At 38.7% G+C, this 20,075-nt stretch overlaps 1 protein-coding gene across 5 annotated transcripts in view; it reads right to left on the bottom strand.

Annotated features, from left to right (window-relative positions):
* SCAF8 (SR-related CTD associated factor 8) overlaps positions 1-20,075 on the bottom strand; it is a 198,680-nt gene that overhangs the window by 80,850 nt on the left and 97,755 nt on the right. The window lies entirely within an intron of this gene.

Raw genomic sequence — 20,075 nt, forward strand, 5'->3', positions numbered from 1 at the left:
AGCACACGAGATAACTGAGGCTTGGACGATTAAAGTGTCTTCCCCACCATCTCCGCGCTGTTCCCTATGGGAGATACTGGATTTGAATCAGGTCCACCTCAAAGGCCCATGCTTTCAACATGACACAACACTGCAAGTTTTACATGGAACAATCTTTGCACTTAGTTTACTGAGCAAGTAAAACAGACTTGCTACTGTTTTTATTCAACAAAATTAAACTTTCTTCATTACACTGGAAGAACTTCAAAGTGTTTTCAAATGAAAAAGACAACTAAGCAGCGTACATTCAAGAAAGCCATTTGGTGTTGAGAGGAAAAAGAATGGTCCTCAATATTCCACATATGCAAGAAAAAGTCAAAGCCTAAAATTAAAAAGCAAAAGTTGGTCCCTTGAAAATCAACCAGAAAAAATAAAACAATCGACAACAACAACAACAAAACAAACCCCAAACCCCCCCAGACTTCAGAGTTAAATGTGAATTTCTGGTCGTGTTTAGACATAAGAACTAACTGGGAGAGAAAACAGATGACTTGTCTACAATAAACGCTTAATCTCAGCTATCTATAATGTTGAAAAATGAGATATTCCACACGAGATATTTTTCCAGAACTATAACTGCACGTGGAACGTAAATTCAACTCCGTCTGCAGTGGCGTATTTGGACACAGTGCATGGCCTTTGGCTGGTGTCTGCTCTTTATTAAGCGTTTTCCGTCTTATCTCACAGTGTAAAGCTGCTAGCTGTCACTGCCTGCTGCTGTCAGCTCCACGCTAGAGGCTAATCTCGTTGCTAGACTATGATGGAATTTCTTGATCTATCAGGACACCTGTCAGCCCCATCTCTGTAATTATTGTGGCGCAGAAAACCAGATGATCAAAAGATTCTTAGAGCCATTTATGAGATATGAACCTGAATTCATTCTCTGATGCCACACGTGGGCCTCACAGGAAACCTGTCTGCACTCAAGCAGGCCAGGGGTGGTCTGGACACACAGGCCCCGCCCTTCAACCTGCCTACAAACACATACACACCCCACCAGCTTGCGGGTGGCCTGATGCCCCGACAGTAAGACTTGCTTGACCACACCCACCTTGACCACCTGCCCTGGCCACGCCTCCTGGCCTTCCCAAGCCACGGGTAGTCGCCTAGCCCTTCCAGTTCTACATAATCCTCCAAAACAGACCTCATCACAATGGCCTGGGCTGCTGCTCAGGAGCCCCTGGTCCTCACTTCCTGGTTTTTAAGCAGCTGTGTTTAGGAACAGTGGAAGGTCCTGCATAAGTAACTTTAAGTAAGTCAGAAGTTTTTTAGAAGTACTTGATTTGAATGGTTTTGGAAGAAAATCATCAGTTTGTTTTGTTCTCAAGCGTTTATCACAATGGACATTCTGACAGTCTCTCTGAAGGAATTGCTATGATGCTAGTACAATGGGTATCAGGCACTGCAGGCGCATAACTGATGCAGAGAATCCCACGTTCTTACAGGGGTTTCTTCACACAGAAACACCACATTGAATCTGTGATCCAATAAGGCCATGAGGTTGGAATATCACTTAGTCTGCAGACTATAAACATACAGCCTACGTCTTTGGTTTACAAAATGAAAGACCTGTTTATGTCACTGGGCTGGACAGGGCCTAATGGGGCAATTCGGGGCAGCATCTTGAGGATAAGGCCAGGTCAGTCGTTCCCCGTGCCTCCCTGTGGCACCGGGCACACAGCAGGGATGCAACAAATGTTTGTTGAGATAAATGTCTAACTCAAGATGAGAAGTCATTCTGAGGCATCAGCTGTCTAGCCTCTGTCCTCCTCAAATATATCAGAAAGTTGCTATTTCTTCCACTTCAGAGTCAGTAGTTTAACCTGCCAAATTCTGACAAGTCCCACTCGCCTTTCTAAATCACTCAGATTTCACGTGTGGCTGTGTGACCTGTGACGACCGTTTTGTATTCATCTGAAATCACAGTTAAAAGTATGATGAACTTATAATTTATTGTCCATGGAAAAGTGAAAAGAAGCACTATTAATAATTACACGGGGACAACAGGCATAAACTGAGGTCCTCTGGAGCAAACCTGGACATACGGTCACACTAATTTTAAGTAAGGTGACAAAGAATCTCAACCTGGCCAAAATGAATCCCAACTACATATCTTGGACCTAAAACAAATAAGACTGGAGCAATTTTGAGGAAAAGTTAAATGTGACAAGGGCACAGTGGTGGCCCTGTTCTATCTCAGGTTACACCATCAGAGGCAAAAATGCTACAAGGTAGGAAGACTAGCAAATTCTAAGGCAACTAACTACAAGATTGCTTAAAATAAAACAATTTGCATTGACTGGAAGTATAAAATATTTTTTAGAGAATTAAATTACAAAATGTTTTTCCCCCCTATAACTTTATACTTTTCTCAGTAACCAGGCAATATTCCTGGGCCAGAACCTTTTAGCCCCAAATTTCCCTATACTGTCCGTCGTTGAAGTTAAATTATTAGGAAGATAAAAAAATCAGGCGAACTGGACTCAACACTGTTAGTTTCTATATAAACGTTTTGAGTAGAAACACATTTTCTGAAATGCTTTTCTATTTATACTCAGTGGGCCTCTTCTTTTAGTCAGTTACTTTGCTTTATAGGCATAACTCTTACTTGGGAGAATAAATTCTAGCAAAAACCATTAGGCCTCAAATTTTTACTTATTTTTTTACTCACTTATTTCAATTATAAAAGTGGGATTTCTCCTATTGGAAAAATATAGTGAAACAACTGGAATATAGCGGACAACTCTGCAAGATGACTTTTATCTAATATTTGGATGAACAAAGTTATACTGTTACTGTCACGAAGTTTTACTGTTATGTCACTGGGCACAGGGTGCAACTTATGTGCCCCAGAATAGAGATGTTAACTGTCACGGTATCCAAAAATAACACCTGAAGGAAAGTTTGAATACAAAGCCAATGCTATTCTATGATTCTTGCTTTTAAGAGCAAACTTTTTAAAACTGAGATACAGTTGATACACAAGAGCAAACTTTTTTTTTTTTTTTTTTTGCAGTACGCGGGCCTCTCACTGTTGTGGCCTCTCCCGTTGCGGGGCACAGGCTCCGGACGCGCAGGCTCAGCGGCCATGGCTCACCGGCCCAGCCGCTCCGCGGCATGTGGGATCTTCCCGGACCGGGGCACGAACCCGTGTCCCCTGCATCGGCAGGCGGACTCTCAACCACTGTGCCACCAGGGGAGCCCAAGAGCAAACTTTTAATGACAGGAAGTTTTGGCTTCTGGGCAGAATGTTTATCATTATACCATATAAAACTACCTGGAGAATTCTATCATACTTGTTTTGGGAAACCAGAAAAAATGGGTAAACAATGCAAAAGATGCTGATAAAAATAAACGTGTATAAATACATACGACATCTTCATAAACGTCTATTTTATCAGTGTCCCTTGTATCATTTTCTCACTTTTATAGGTGTATATGTATGAAGAGGTGAGTATATTTCTATGCTTTTTGAGAAAAAACCTCTTTACTTACAAATAATTTTATTAATATGTCTAAAAATGTTACCTGTCTTGGTTGTTCACTGAAATATTTCAGAACCGCAAATTTTCTGTTCCCATATTCCTGAACAATAAGGGGAACACGTAAAGTGAAATGAACAAAGGACAAAGGATCTTTTTATTTCCCCGTTAAAAATAATAAATATCGGGACTTCCCTGGCAGTCTGGTCGTTGAGACTTCGCCTTCCAATGTGCGTGTCGGGGGGTGTGGGTTCGATCCCTGGTCGGGGAGCTAAGATCCCACGTCTCATGGCCCAAAAACCAAAACATAGAATAGAAGCAATACTGTAACAAATTCAATAAAGACTGAAAAAAAAAAAGAATAGTCCACATCAAAAAAAAAAAAAAACTTAAAAATAAATAAATATGAATACCCCAACCAGGCCATTTGATTTTAATTCAACAAATATTTACTGAGAGCTAGGCATGGTCTGGCATTTTGCTAAGCAGTAGAGATAAAAAGCTGCATACCAGTAATATCTTATGTTTAAATAAAATTAGCTCATGGATATCAATAACCAAACTGGAAAAAAAGTTGGCTCCATAGTTTCCCAGACTGGTAATACAGTAAGCAGTGGAAATTACCGATCAAATAATCAGTGGATAGAATTACCTAGCAAAGTAATTACAAGCAAATACCTCTGACTATGACAAACACTATGACTAAAAATTATCAACATATTCATGTGGTGGAATTTCTACACTTGCCCTACTGGCAGTTTTTGCAAAATCTCTCTCTTGATCGTTTCTGTCGTGAATGATTACTACTTAACATAATTCTGCTTAAGAACCCACACATAAATGGGTTCTGCAAAACTGACATCAGATATATATTTTGACTTTAATTTCTTAACTAGATTTCAATATTGAGCAAATTCAAATCTACAGCTACTAATGGTTATAATTTGAAGTTTCTTTCTTTTTTTTTTGGTCGTGCCACTTGTCTTGCGGGATCTTAGTTCCCTGACCAGGAATCGAACCCGGGCCCCCCAGCAGTAGAAGCACGGAGTCCTAACTACTGGACAGACAGGGAATTCCCTATAGTTTGAGTTTATGCTGGAGTGCTGTACTGAATTGCATTTGAGTATTTTCCATGCCCCTTAGCCCAAAATGCTATCGAAAGACACTTAACAAAATTGGACCCTTTTTTATCGTTGTTCGTTCACTTAATTCCTTATTTAAAAGATACTGAATGTAAATGCCTTCAACTCAAAAATTTTTAAAGATGTGGTTTTCTTATACATTTCAATAAGCTAATAACACCCAAATGCAATTAGGAAAGCAATTTCCCAAATGTCACATGCAGCTGTTAAAAACAGCTTAAAAAAAATAAGATGACAAAGACAAGGCCTTACAGGACACAGCACACACATAAGCCCTCAGGAGCTTTTAACTGGGCCAAAGAGAAAAAATATCCAGCAGAAAGTGGGCCCACATGGTGAAAGCTGGTCAGGGCGCATGTGAGTTTTATTTTTAACTAAAATCTCCTTACAGATTCACTTAAGCCAAAACTTAATCTTTAATCACTAGAAAAATGGGAACATATTCTAGACCAGAAGAACTCACTGGGCAGGTACTAATCGTATAAATGAATAGAACATGACGTTCCTTTAGTCTGTCAAACTTAAATCAGTGATCTTGAATAAGAACAGATTCTACATTTCATAGCCAACTGTCATCTTTCTAAAATCTCTGTAGCTAAGAACATGGCAGAAGTGAAATCAGATGGAGAAGAGAGCTGTGTGTAAGAGCTGAAAGAAAATAAAAATAACTTTAAACATAATTTGATTGATAAAATATTTTTCGACAGTGGATTTCCATTCTTTAACTGGATGTAACTCATTTAAAAGCTGTGTACAGTGAATAGATAAATGCTGACCACAGACCCACATGATTCTACAGACCCCTGCATGCCTTTCTCCAGGCTGTCACATGCAATGCCTGCCATGAATTCATTTATCTCATGCCGATCTCTACAAATGTAAGGAGAGAACCTAAATATTTCTGCAGGGATCAAAGTGTGCTATTTTAATTAACAAGATAAAATATTATTTTAAGCAAAGTGAACAAAGTCAAAATCTGAAAAGAAAAATGACAGAGCATGAAATTTGAACACACAGGACACGCTTCTGAAGAGAAATTCACCTAACAGACAGTGAAGGAAAAGAGGAAAAGCTCTCAGTAATTTTCTGTCATAGATTTGGCTACAAATCGTCCTGTCCCAAAACACGCAGAGTGGATATTAAGAACACAGGGTTTATCATCAGACGCCCCTGGGTTAGAACCCACCTTTTGCCCAAATTAGCTGTATAATTTGGGCTAAACTGCTTGTTTGATCTGTGAAGTGAAATAATATTCTCACAGAAAAAATAACTTGTTAAAGGTCTAGAATAGCAGGTTTTCACTATAGAATAATCACTACTATTATTCTACAATAACACCGACAACCACACATGGCTCAATAATGAGGTCAAAGTGTTGATTCCAACACTCTCCAGTTCTGGGGATGAGGAGGAATGAGGAAGAAGAAAGGGAGTGAGACATTGTTTCTAGGTATCTAGAAAAGTCCAAGGAGACCAAGGCCACCGGTGAAATCCCTACACATTCCAGGACATCAATCCTTCAGCCAATGTCTTGGCTCTACTGTGATTCTAGGTTTCTAATTAATTAGGGGTGCAAGATAAAATACAGGATGCCCAGTTAAGTTTGAGTTTCAGACATCCTGTACCTATACTTAAAAAATCATTCATTGGGGGTTTCCCTGGTGGTGCTGTGGTTGAGAGTCCACCTGCCAATGCAGGGGACACGGGTTCGTGCCCCGGTCCGGGAAGACACCACATGCCGCGGGGCGGCTGGGCCCGTGAGCCATGGCCACTGAGCCTGCGCATCCGGAGCCTGTGCTCCGCAACGGGAGAGGCAGCAGCAGTGAAAGGCCTGCATACCGAAAAAAAAAAAAAAAAAAGATTCATTGTTTATCTGAAATTCAAATTCAACTGGGTTTCCTGTATTTTTATTTGTGAAACCTGGCAACTCTATTTCTACTGCCTCTTTTCTCTTAATTCACTTAAAGGGAGCCTCAGGGAATTCCACTTTATCTTCAATTCTGAGACTGATAACGTGGTATCTACCAGTGCAACAAACAGCATCATTCATTTATACAAGGTTTTCTAACTTTCCCGAAACTTCCAAGGAATTTTTACTGTGACGTCATTTGATGCTCATTTTAAACAGCCGGTACCTGCACTCCTGCTTTACAGATGAGGAAACCACGGCAGAGCGATGGCTGCACAGCTGCTGCTAACTCAAGCCCACTGCCATCCTTTGCACGTGACCAGATTCCACACATCTTCCTTCAACCCAGGGGACTTGAAAACGTTTTATTTCACATTATGAAACAAAGCGTGTTAAACATGCTTTTCAAACTCCCTCCTATCCTCCCCAATTTGACATATCCAAATTCTTATTCACGGACTAGATAATCTCTCAAGTGCTTTCGGGCTCTAATTTTCTCTGACCTATGACCCATGATGTTGCTAAGTCCCAAGGCCCATTTGTTCAACAATCTCAAACAGAACTTGTACCTCCAGACGCTGCAGCCTTGCAGCCTGCTCTTTCTAGCACTTCACCCTGCAAGACCAACTCTGCTCTACACGAAAGGAACGTGGGTCCTATGGAGTTTGTCAAAGCCTGTTACTACAACTACACAGCTTGTCACCTGTGATACCTCACTGCAGTCAGCGTCAGACTCCAGGTTACCCATGTGGGCAGGTGGAGCGCTGGCCCATCACTTCCTTCCCCGTCACCTGCCACACCAGAGCCAGTTCTTTGAAGGCCATTTGGCTTTTCCTCTGCACAAAGCACCCTTCCTTTCCTCTGCAGACACTTGTCTCTACCTCTGCCTTTTCAGGTGGAGTAAAAAGAGTGTACAAACTGTGAGGGTAATAGGCTCTGTCCCTCTAGTTCTGGTTGCTATTTCTTGAATGGCTGCCTTTCATCTTTCTACTCTCCTACATGTTTATGAACAATAATGCTATCTATTTTTGAATAAATAAGACAAGATGGCAGAGGCTGTAGCTTTTATTGGCTTTATCCCACATCCAGCACATTATCACACACATGTCTTGTAAAATGTATGCTTTCTGAAAGCCAAGCATTGCTAAAAAGAGAGGGAGACTTTGAAGACAACCCCATTCCATTTCCATACATTTTACAGGAAACTTTCTCTTAAGAATGAATATTAACAGAGGGCCTGGTACTCCTAATGTCTGCAGTCTTAAAATCTTTTTCTCTAGAATCTAGATTACAATGAAAATAATAATAACTACCATGAATTAAGTGCTCACCATGTACCAGTCCTATTCTAAATGCCATATGCACTATTAAGTGCCATGATAAACCCTCTGACACAGATGAAGAAACAGAGCAACAAACTAACTTGCCCAATGTCTTATGACTCTGCAGAGACAGAGAAGTTTGCTCCCAAGTTATGTTCGTTACCCATACATTGTCCTGATGCCCTAATTTAAAATTCTTTAGCTAAAATTTTACTTGGAGAATAGATCTGGGTAGAAGGAAGAGGGTATGGTGAGAAAAAAAATACTGAAAAGTGACCTAAATAGTATTCTTGGCTATTTCCTGAGTTTCCACAAAAGAATTACAGCGTATTCACAAAACATATCTTGACACATTGTCATTCTGGAAAACTAAGTTAGGAAACCAAAATTTTAACTATAATAATTAAACTTATAATAAATAAGTTTAACTTATTTATTAAACTTCATAAAATGCATGGAAAACATTGAAAAGTAACGATTACTTTTACTTAAAAAAAAAAAAAGGCTTGTAACTTAGACTTATGAAATAGATCAAAGAATCTTCCAGTAAAAGTTCCCTCTGTCTCCTAGCCATTACGCTTTCTGGATAAATTAAATTAATTCAACATGCTGAATTCAACACATAACAGATGCTAATATCACTGGGAGAAATGTAGAGAAAGAAGGCTGCCTCCTTCTCTGATGGCTGACTTACAGAACAGTTAAAATACAGTTGCATGTAAGAAATAGCTGGTACCATACTGTCTTATGTAATGTTCTATACCAGGATGTTTCACATGTGGGGGGGTGTCTGCACAGGGGAGGGGTATCCACATACGTGACTAATTTAAAATTCTGAGCGCAGATATCTGAGTGTTAATGAGGTGTGTTCTTTCAGGGAATATCTCAGTCAACATGATTTTTAACACCCTTTACCTAAGAAATGCATGGCTCTTAGGTTAATGGAGAGGACAGTCTAGTTATGGCCTTCCATTTATTCTGGGGAATTCCTTCCATTCCTCCCCTACAGAAATAACAGATGTTTATTTAAAAATTGAAAGTATTTACTGGTTTCACCTTTCAAGACCAAAAATCCACACCTATAAAAATGTGTCTAGGGGCTTCCCTGGTGTCACAGTGGTTGAGAGTCCGCCTGCCAATGCAGGGGACACGGGTTCGTGCCCCAGTCCGGGAAGATCCCACATGCCGTGGAGTGGCTGGGCCCGTGAGCCATGGCTGCTGGGCCTGCGCGTCCAGAGCCTGTGCTCCACAACGGGAAGAGGCCACAGCAGTGAGAGGCCCGCGTACCGCAAAAAAAAAAAAAAAAAAAAAAGTGTCTATATATTTATGTGCCAGGTATTGCTTTCCTCACTTGGAACTGATTATGTGGGTGTTACATTTTTATTGTATAGAATTTGAAAGTTAATAGAGACCTTTTAGATAAATGGTCAGGTCACTGTTCTAAATTTTTGAATGAGCTGACTGAATAAAATACTTTATAAATGACATAATGGATTTCGATTAAAAAAACATTCTGTAAAAATTTGAATGTTACAGAGAAATCCTGTTAAAAAAACTTGTGTCATGTGATTTTCAGGAACCTAGGACATTTAAACATTAAAAAAGTGTCGATATGAATCATTAAAACAGCAACTGAAATGTGATTATATACTCCACAAGAAAAATTCCAGAGCAAAATATTGGATCAAAAGAAGGAAACTCATTGGATTAATGTGAGAACAACTTTAAAGAAAAGAAAGGAGAAACCTTAAATCATTAAAAATTATATACACATCTGGTTCCTTGATACACATGTCATTAATTGAGGGTTAATTAAACACAGAATAAATTCTACTTTGATCCTTAGGGAGCAGTCAAGAACAGAATAAGGTCTAAGAATTCAGCTATCATATCACAGCATGGGTTCTACTAGGAAAAAATGAGGGTCTGTAATAATAGCATTTCAATGTTTACTATGTTCTGGGAACATACTATTCTAAGTACTTTACATCTATTAACTTAATACTACCGCAGGTGTTATTATCAACCCCACTTTACAGATGAGGAAACTGAGGTGCAGGGAGGGTAACCACAAGATAACCTGAGAACCAGCAAGTGGCAGGGCCAGGATTCAAATCCAGGTAAGGTAATCGCCTTCCAGGATCCGTGCTGTTAGCCCCTGCAGTATACACTGACCACGGACAACCAGAATGTTAGCACTAAAGGGACCTGTAAAAGCATCTAGAACAATGTTCTCACATCCTATAAACTGAGGCCCCATCACACTGGCCTACAGAAGTCGTCCTTGATTCCCAACTGCCTCTTTTCACAGCATTCCTTATCACCTTTCACAACCACCTTAAAAGGGGCTTGGATCACTATACAGGCTACAGATTTTGACTATCTGGTAACCAGCATTTGTTTAATTCTTGAATACTCCTCTGTTATTAAGAGGAGACACATCTGTGGAGATTACTTTAAAAACAATATTATCCTATGAAATAATCTGTTTATATACTCAGAGAATGAAACACTATGTAATACGAACACACCATAATGGTATAAAAACACAAGCAGTTTTAATAAGTAAAATTCTATACTACTAACTAGCAGATGACTGTACTGAAAATAATTACTTTGAGACTATTTTCAGCTAGCAAATTAAATGTTAAAATAGATGCTGAGTCTGATGAATATTAAAGTTCCTTCAAATTCAGAGATTCTATGATTTTGTGAAATCATAATTTCTGGTGCTTTAGTGGATGCACCTAAGCATCGGATGGGAAGGTGTGTCATGACTCCACTAAACATCATCAGGATATGCTCCCTTTATGTGGAAAAACGAGTGACTATCTCTTAAATAAAAGGCAAGTGACTTTAAGGGGAGAGGAGGAGTGTGCTTATTAGGTTCCCGGAAACACCAATGATGAATCTTAGTTCTAGGATAACCAGCTCATCACCAGAAGATACCACTGGGTTTCCTTTCCTAGGTGCAGTGCACAGTGACCTCTACTGGTGTAAATATGGAATCCTGAAATGCAACTTTCTCCGTAAGTGAATTTTCAGAGGCACAATTAAGAATATTTATTCAGGGGCTTCCCCGGTGGCGCAGTGGTTAAGAATCCGCCTGCCAATTCAGGGGACACGGCTTCGAGCCCTGGTCCAGGAACATCCCACATGCCGCGGAGCAACTAAGCCCGTGCGCCACAACTACTGAGCCTGCATTCTAGAACCAGTGAGCCACAACTACTGAGCCCACGTGCCACAACTACTGAAGCTCACGCGCCTAGAGCCCGTGCTCTGCAACAAGAGAAGCCACCGCAATGAGAAGCCTGCGCATCACAACGAAGGGTAGCCCCTGCTCACCACAACTAGAGAAAGCCCGCGCGCAGCAATGAAGACCCGACGCAGCCAAAAAAAAAAAAAAGAATATTTATTCTTTGGGAACCTTTTAAAGTTTTTGATTAAAAAATAAATTTCCTCCTCTACTAGTATTAAACATTCCAATTAAAACAGACCACATAAATAATATCACAGAATGGAAAGAACTAAACAGCATTTTCATTAAAAAATTAATCCTGCCAGTGATAGCAATAATAAAGTGTCATGGTATCAAAGCTGTTATTAAAAAAATAACCTTTTGGAAATACCTCTAATACACCCCAAAAGTTATCAAAGGCACCAACTACAGAACAAGAATTCAAAACTTTCAGCTGTCAAATATTATGTGGCCCACGTTCTCATGAATATTTTGCTTTCTTGTTTCCAAAATAATACTTAGAGCTTTGGTTTTTTTCTTTCAAATCTCAAAGGTTATCAGAAATAAAATAATTATAGATAGGTTTATTAAGTTTCTAAAACTTACAATGAACAAATTTTACTATTCAATACATGTGAAAAAAATGTCAAATAATACAGTTGACCCTTGAACAACACAGGTTTGAACTGAGCAGGTCCACTTATTCACAGAATTTTCACAGATTATTTACAGGAGTGAATACTACAGTAGTACTACACGATCTAAGGTAGGTCGAGTCCCTGGATATGGAACCGCAGCTACCAAGGAACCTAGTATATGGAGGCCAACTAGAAACAGCTGTACGTTACATGTGGGGAGGGTAGGCACTCCTGACCCCAACGCTGTTCAAGGGTCAATTGTACTTGACCTTAAAGACAGCCTTAATGTGCTTTGTTACATGATAGCCACACACATGCAACTATGATGGAAATACTGTACACAATTTCACAGGAAAGTATGAGTTTTAAAAAACCGACAGGACTATTTTTAATTCTTGCAGGCTGAAATAATTTCCTTGAAACTTCATTTCCATAAATTTCCATTGCAGAAAACGAGTACGAAAAACTTCAAAATGATACTTTTCAGTGATGAATACTCAAACCAGATTTTGTTCCAACGGTGGGGAAATATAGCTTCTCTAATCTTGCTCTATTTTTTTTAACCAAGCATAATAAAAATAGTTGCGGATTGGTGAGTTAGTTGGGTTTTGCACAGAATATATACTCAGATTAAATGCAGTTATTTTTCCAGAAATGTTATTTATTGCTTAAATAAGAGTAATGGGTTAGGAAAAATGAAGACATTTCTATTTAACTTTGATAACTAGGATTTAACTATTTCTATACTATATTTCCTTTTCATTATTTCCACTTATTAATTTATCAGTCAGTATTTGTTGTACTACATGTAAGGCACAATCAGGAAAAAAAGGGTGAATAAGGCATTATTCTTGCTCCTGAGGAAGTAGCAGCCAGTAGGGAAAACAGGATTGCTGTACAAATAACTACAAGGACATATTTTAAATAACTTAGCCTTAAAATACGAAGTTTTCCCTAAAAAGCTATCTAAGAGTTTGTGCAACTCCTTACCCCACCACATACATATCTGTAGCCGCGTGAAAGGCCTGCTTCTGCAGACCAGACAGTATCTTCTCTCTCCTCTCTTTTATCGGGGATGGGGTGGGGAAATTATGCTTCCGGCACAAGATCCATCCATATACACAGCTGTTAAAGCAATTACCACCACATAAACCTCCTCCTTTTCAACCAATCATATCCATAAAATATGCCCTGGAATCAACTACTGAATGGACGCCTGGAATCACAGACCGAATGGACACGTAGTTTTTAGGAGAGAAAGCCTAAATGAGAAGTGAAAACCCATCGTGAGCCCATCAGTCTCTACCGTCAGCCTAGGATAACATAAGACATGACAACAGCAATTTCCTAAAAGTTATCTCTAATTCACTGAAAGAATTAATGTTTTTCAAAATTATAAACAGTAAGTCACAAAATTCTATGTTAACACTGAAGTCTTGACAGTACTCTAAAATAGCATGTCCAAAAAAGCAATAACATCATTTAAAACTCTACCAAGACTGGGTGTAACAGAGAAAAACAGGAAACAACTGAAATATTCCTCAGTAGAGGACTGAAACATCATTTAAAACTCTGCGGAGACTAAGTATAAATAGAAAAACAGGAGACGGCTGCAACGTCCCTCAGAAGACTGGTTAACTAAATTACGGGTAACTAAACTGGAATATTATGGATGTATTATAAAAAATGATATGCTTTTATGCACTGAAGTGTCTGGAAGGATAAATACATGGACAACTGATGACAGTGGTTGCCTCTGCAGGACCACTGGCGGGCTGCTTAATTTTGAATTTTTTATTTCATATTCTTTAGTACTTGTTGAATTTTTCATGATAAACGTAGTGTTTAAAAAATAAAACAGAAAAATAATCATAAGATAAATACTATTTTGAATGACAAAAACCCAACCACTGCTCTGTGGAGAGTGGAATGAAAGCAGGAGTGTGAGAGATTTTCAGAAGAAAAAAATAAACGACATACATCAATTTTTTTTGTCAAATGAATACTCTGATAAATTCATTTGTCAAAATAAACTACTGTCAATTTGCAAAAAAATAAATGACCGAATTGGGTAAAAGGCCAGTATTCTTAAAAGGAAATAAACCTTTACATGAGGGTTACTCAATGTGGGAGTATTATCATCTTTTATAAAATATTTTCTATTTCCACTGTTATCCCCACAAGTTTTCTTATTTGTTTGCTTCATTCAATGCTTTGCTCCAAATGTTAATACTCCAAGAATTAGCTGTGAGCAACCCTCCATTCTCCTTCCAGTGGAAGCTTTTGCTGCACACACCTCAAAAGCATATGCAATGCAGTACACAGCGTGCAGGATGCGTACAAATCCTCACGATAGTCGGATGACAAGTTCTGTGCCTAGGACAGAATTCTCTGTGGGGGCTACAGGCAGTAAAATTTGTTTTGAAAATAACAATTCAGAAACACGTAACACTGCTTTTAAATGTAGATCAGATTTTAAGGCACTGAAATGATGTAATTGAGAGATCCTTTTCTCCTTCATTTTTTGAAAATAATGTAGGGAAAAAACCCCAAACAACAACAAAAGCAACTATGTTATCTAGTATGAAATTCCACATTATAAATTTTCAATTTACTAACTAGTATAGGTAGAGATTAACTGGAAAAAGCAATCAGGAGGAAGAAAACAAAACCAGGGTGGAATTGGGGCCTGAGTGGGGAGGGAGAAACGAAGCAGGTCTGTCACGGAACATCAGGAATGCAGTTTGCACTTGTGAACTGCCGATCATTTATTGGCTTTTCATTTCCGTTAAGGGGAGACTTGCTCTATAGAAAAATGTGTGTTGTGACAGGGACAGTTCACTGGGGGTTGGGGTGGGGTGTGAAGAATAACTTTTTTTTTAATTCCTGAAAGGTTCAGGGCTAGATTAAAGCTCAACAGAGGAAAGCAAAAAAAGAAAGCTAGGAAAAGGCAAGCTTCACTTATTTTACAATATCACCTGAGGCTAACTATGTATTTTACAGATTAAATTCCCAAAGTGTCTGTGTGTGTACGTGTGTGTATGCACCTTACAAGTTGTATGAAAATAATGCGTGTAAAGAAAGCAAAAGCAAACCTCTCACTGAGTCCCGACTGACTTTAAAAAAAATAATCAATTTTATCAGCCATGAGAATAATTTGATAAGGCAGGTGTTTTTGTGGCTATAATTTTTAGAGTCAATTCACTTGTCCACTTTCAGATTTATTATCTTGGGAGCCTAAAACAGTAACGTTCTTCATCTTCTGGCAAAGCTGATTGTCAAATGATTTTAAAAATCTGCCCCTAAAAAAAAAAAAAAAAAAAAAAATCTGCCCCTCATGAGTATTTATTAGAGTCAAAATCCTATACCAGTTAAGCCATCTGGCAATGGCAAAATTCTGTTGGAGCTTACAAAATGAGAGGAATGTTAATAACTCTCCAAACTAAGTCCTTTAAAATTAAAAAAAAAAAAAACACAGACTTTAAAAACTATAGTATACTCCAAAGGGAGTACACCCAGCACCACATGAATGGTAAAATGAAGTGACAATCTTGAAGAAATGAAGATTTATCCTTTAAAATAATACAAAATATTTTATATTCAGCTAAAAGCTTTCATGCTTCTAAGACCAAATTGAACTAGAAACACCTTCATTTCTGAGTTTCATAGCAGAGACTCCAGGTCCTCTATTTTAATAACTAACAGCACAATGTAACCTTACAGCAGATATAAAAATCAAAAGATCTTTGGAAAAACTAAAAATTAATTTGTTATGGCTAAATGACTTTTTTTTTTACTGTATAGTAATGCTGTGTCATGAGCACTTTATTTTTTTGACAACTAATTGGAATTTCAAAATCCTACTTTTCTGGTTGGAAACCGTCGATCAGGCCTTTAATGGAGAGGCTCTCACACTCACCTTGATGAACCTAGTTAGCTACTTATTCCTCATTTAAATACGCAACGAAGCTGCAAACCAAAATGCTGTACAGTCTACATCAAACTAACTATACTATACAGTTTGATTTACAGTGAATCTACACTATGATGGACTCCTGAAATACTGTTACCTACAAAAATCCTTTTTCTTGCCTTTAAAGAAACATTTTTAGCCTAGTAGAAAACACTCTAAATTAAAAATTAACACAGGAGATACATAGAAAAAAAAGGGGTGGGGGGAGGTCAGGGACAAATCTGCCTTGTTAAAATCTTTTCCTTAGGAAAAAAAGATAGAATGCACACTTGCATCTTAGATGATGACTTATTCACCCAAAATGCAAAGTGCATTATTGCTGTTTATATGTATCTTCTTAAATACTGCTCTTCCGCTTTACAGGCTAATTAGAATAGAGATCAATACATTGCTTCCTTCTTGCTGTTGCTCTTCTCACACTACAAATAAGAGGTCCTAGTAGTATAAGGATGACTATCAGCCTGGACACATTAGAAAGAAATATTTTAGTTTCAATGTTACCAGGAAACAACTAGATTAAAAAGTAGCATGCTGGGCTTCCCCGGTGGTGCAGTGGTTGAGAGTCCGCCTGCTGATGCAGGGGACACGGGTTCGTGCCCCGGTCCGGGAAGATCCCACATGCCGTGGAGCGGCTGGGCCCGTGAGCCATGGCCGCTGAGCCTGCGCGTCCGGAGCCTGTGCTCCGCAACGGGAGAAGCCGTAACAGTGAGGGGCCCGCGTACCACAAAAATAAATAAATAAATAAATAAATAAATAAATAAATAAATAAATAAAAATAAAAAGTAGCATGCTATATATGGTACAGTCATGGGGAACAAACATTTCCGGTTCCATACCTAAACTCACCTAAAAATGAATATAAAGAAATCCATTTATCTTAGTAGTATTTCTTAAGTATTTAATTTGCTTCTCAGTCAAGTAACAAAATGGTAACAGTTTAAATTTACTCATGTTTATCCAGAACAAAGGTCGATAAAGGTAAAGGGGAGCCAGGTGCAACAAAAAGGCAGCTATAAGGTCAACTATTTGAATTTTTACCCAGCAAACTCCCTCTGTCCACCTCCCCCAACGGGCGAACTTCAGTTACTTCTCTAACTTCTGAGACAGTGTTTTGGAACTCCTGTTTTAACGTTGTTGTTGTTGTTGTTTTTTAAACTCTGGCAAGTTAAATTACTAAAATTTAAAAATACATGTTCAATGATTAATATGACACTCTAAGTCAGAGCCTAATAATTACAGGGGATTTGAAGTAAACAGTCCAACAGGTAGAACAGGAATCATTCAACTCCAGACACTGGTAACATTGACATTATTATAGAAAAGGAATTTGATTTAATGAGATTTGACAAACCAAACCAAACCAAACACTGGATGGGCTACTTATGCTGCTAGTAGTCAACCCGTCCAAGGGGGAACTGTTTGCTTTACTACATGCAACAAGAAATTGCCTGCACTTTAGGAAAAACTGCAAAACTAGGCCCCAAACACCAGTAGATTATTTAATGTTCTTTTAGCTTCCACCTGAGAATAAGATGCTACATATAACTTGGTCTACTGAGAAATGTTCCACTAAGAAAGAAACTAATATGAAGGAAATGAAATCTAAGACTACCTGCTAGAATAATTTCATAGAAAATTACAGTTCCTTAATCAGTGGTTCTCAAAATTTAGTTATACCTTTAGTATACTTGGATTGCTGGTTGAAGAGGCAGGTTTCCCCCACTTACTCCCAAAGCTTTTGGCTCCACTAGGTCTTGGGAGGGGCTCAGTCTGCATTTTAAACAAACCCTTTGAGTATTCTAATTCAGGTTACCCTTGGTCCACACTTTGAGAAACACTGATCTTAAAAAGTGAGATATCCTTATAGGTGGTCCCTTCTATACTGTGATTCTACTGGGCACTGTGCCCTGTCCAAAAGTATGAATTCTCTACCATTTTTATCATCAACCTCCAATGAAAATTTGACAAGGAAAGTTCTGTTTACAAAATTCACTTATTAAAGTGAGGTTTTTAAAAAAAATCACTGACTTAATGAATAACATCTAACTGCCATGAAAGGAAAAAGTGAAAAAAAGAAAGGTTAACAACCTACTTAAAATTCTGCCTAGGACTGGACTTATATGTCACATAAAAGTGTACACTACCCCAATGGTCTCTCCACAACCATTCACCTATGATACATAAAACTACCAAATTAACCTCTCCTAAAACACCAATTCACCAAACCATTTTTCAGTTTGAGAACCTGTTCTAAGTGGTTCCTCACAACTTAAATGATGAAATATGAACCTCTCAGCTCCTGATGCTTAAGATTCTGTGTAACCCAGTCTCACTTAACCAACCAAACCATATGTCACCTTATTCCTAGAGTGATCTTGCCAGCTCTGGTCAGATGGGTTTTACATCTTATCAACCCCTCTAAAGGGTCGACCTCCGTTAACTGCAGTCTCCACTGCATTCCTTTTCTGATTAGCTGCAGCATCTCACACCTTCACCAAATACAGAAGCACTTGAGTATATTCAGCCTCGTGTTTTATCACAACTGTTCTGTAGTATTCCACACCCTTCCCTCCCCTGTTAACCTTCCAAGACCCTTGAAGGCAGTAACACTGAAAGAATTTCTCGCTATCTCCATACCAACCCCATCCACTCCCACTCAAAACACGTCATATAGAATCAGCTTGATAACAGCCGCCACAATTTCTGTATTTATCAAATTATATCGAATACCTGCAAATTAATTTATTAGACAAACATCTGGGTAATCATTATACATCAAGCAGTATTCCTAGGCACCAGGGCTTCACTTAGTAAACTGTCTTTGTCTTCAATTCTCTCTCATGTGAGTCCTTAAAACAAAAACAACAGATTTTTTCTTCCCCCCTTGCTACCAGCATTATAGCATGTACATGAAGCCCTAAAACCTCTTTATTATAGACTCTGAAAGTTAGAGTTCTCTACTTTTATAAGTTACCGACATTGGTATTACAACTAAGATGAGAAGCTGAGGCATCATTTTCCCTCCTCCCCCACCCAAGACCAAAATCACTGAATTTTTTATTTGATCATAGTAACATCTTGAGATAAATTTAAGGTATGGAATCTATTTCCTGTATGCCCTATTCAGTACCTAGTATATATGACCATGAGATGTTAGCTGCTAATAATTTTGATTTTAAAAGTTCCAAACTGAGGATACATATCATCTGTCATCATTAAAGATTTCTATCTCTATGATTATCTTTTTCTGAATTAATAAAAAAAGAATAGGTCTAGGGCTTCCCTGGTGGCGCAGTGGTTGGGAGTCCACATGCCAATGCAGGGGACGCGGGTTCGTGCCCCGGTCCGGGAGGATCCCATATGCCGCGGAGCGGCGGGGCCCTTGACCCATGGCCGCTGAGCCTGTGCGTCCAAAGCCTGTGCTCCGCAACGGGAGAGGCCACAGCAGTGAAAGGCCCGCGTACAGCAAAAAAAAAAAAAGAATAGGTCTATAAACACGGCAAGTAGAGACTACCTATGGATGAACAACTCTCATTAGACTTGTCTGTCAAATGGGGTAAAATATACACAACATAAAATTTTACCACTTTAATGGTATTTATTTTTATACTAAGAAAATTGTTTAAATGATACTGTAATATTGACTAAAACATGGGATTCTTTCCTGCAAAAGAAAACTGCTATAGTTAACATCTGAATTTGGAAACTAATGTTACCAAATACCTTTTGCACATTATACGTACTGCTACTGCTGACAAAAAAATTAAAATAGGGCTTCCCTGGTGGTGCAGTGGTTGAGAGTCCGCCTGCCGATGCAGGGGACGCGGGTTCGTGCCCCGGTCCGGGAAGATCCCACATGCCGCGGAGTGGCTGGGCCCGTGCCACGGCCGCTGAGCCTGCGCATCCGGAGCCTGTGCTCCGCAACGGGAAAGGCCACAACAGTGAGAGGGCCGCGTACCGCAAAAAAAAAAAAAAAAAAAAAAAAAATTAAAATATGCTATTAATGGTTAAGTCACCTATATTTCAGGTAGTAAAATAAGATACTAAATATTATACTTCATAGATTTCCTGCATTTTCTTCAAGTTCACAAATGGTTTCTGATAACGGTAGCAGATAACCTTTATTGAGAGTTTATTATGTTTCAGGTACCTGCTAATAAGTGCTTTATATGCATCACAGGTTTTTGTTTTCTTACTGAGGTATAATTCACATACCATAAAATTCACCCTCTTCAAGTGTACAGTTCAGTAATCAAGCGTATTCACAAAGTTGTGCAACCATCACTGCTATCTAATTTGAGAACATTTTCATAATCCCAAAAAGAAACTGTG

Source organism: Lagenorhynchus albirostris, chromosome 12, assembly GCF_949774975.1.
Source record: "Lagenorhynchus albirostris chromosome 12, mLagAlb1.1, whole genome shotgun sequence".
Taxonomy (NCBI): Eukaryota; Metazoa; Chordata; class Mammalia; order Artiodactyla; family Delphinidae; genus Lagenorhynchus; species Lagenorhynchus albirostris.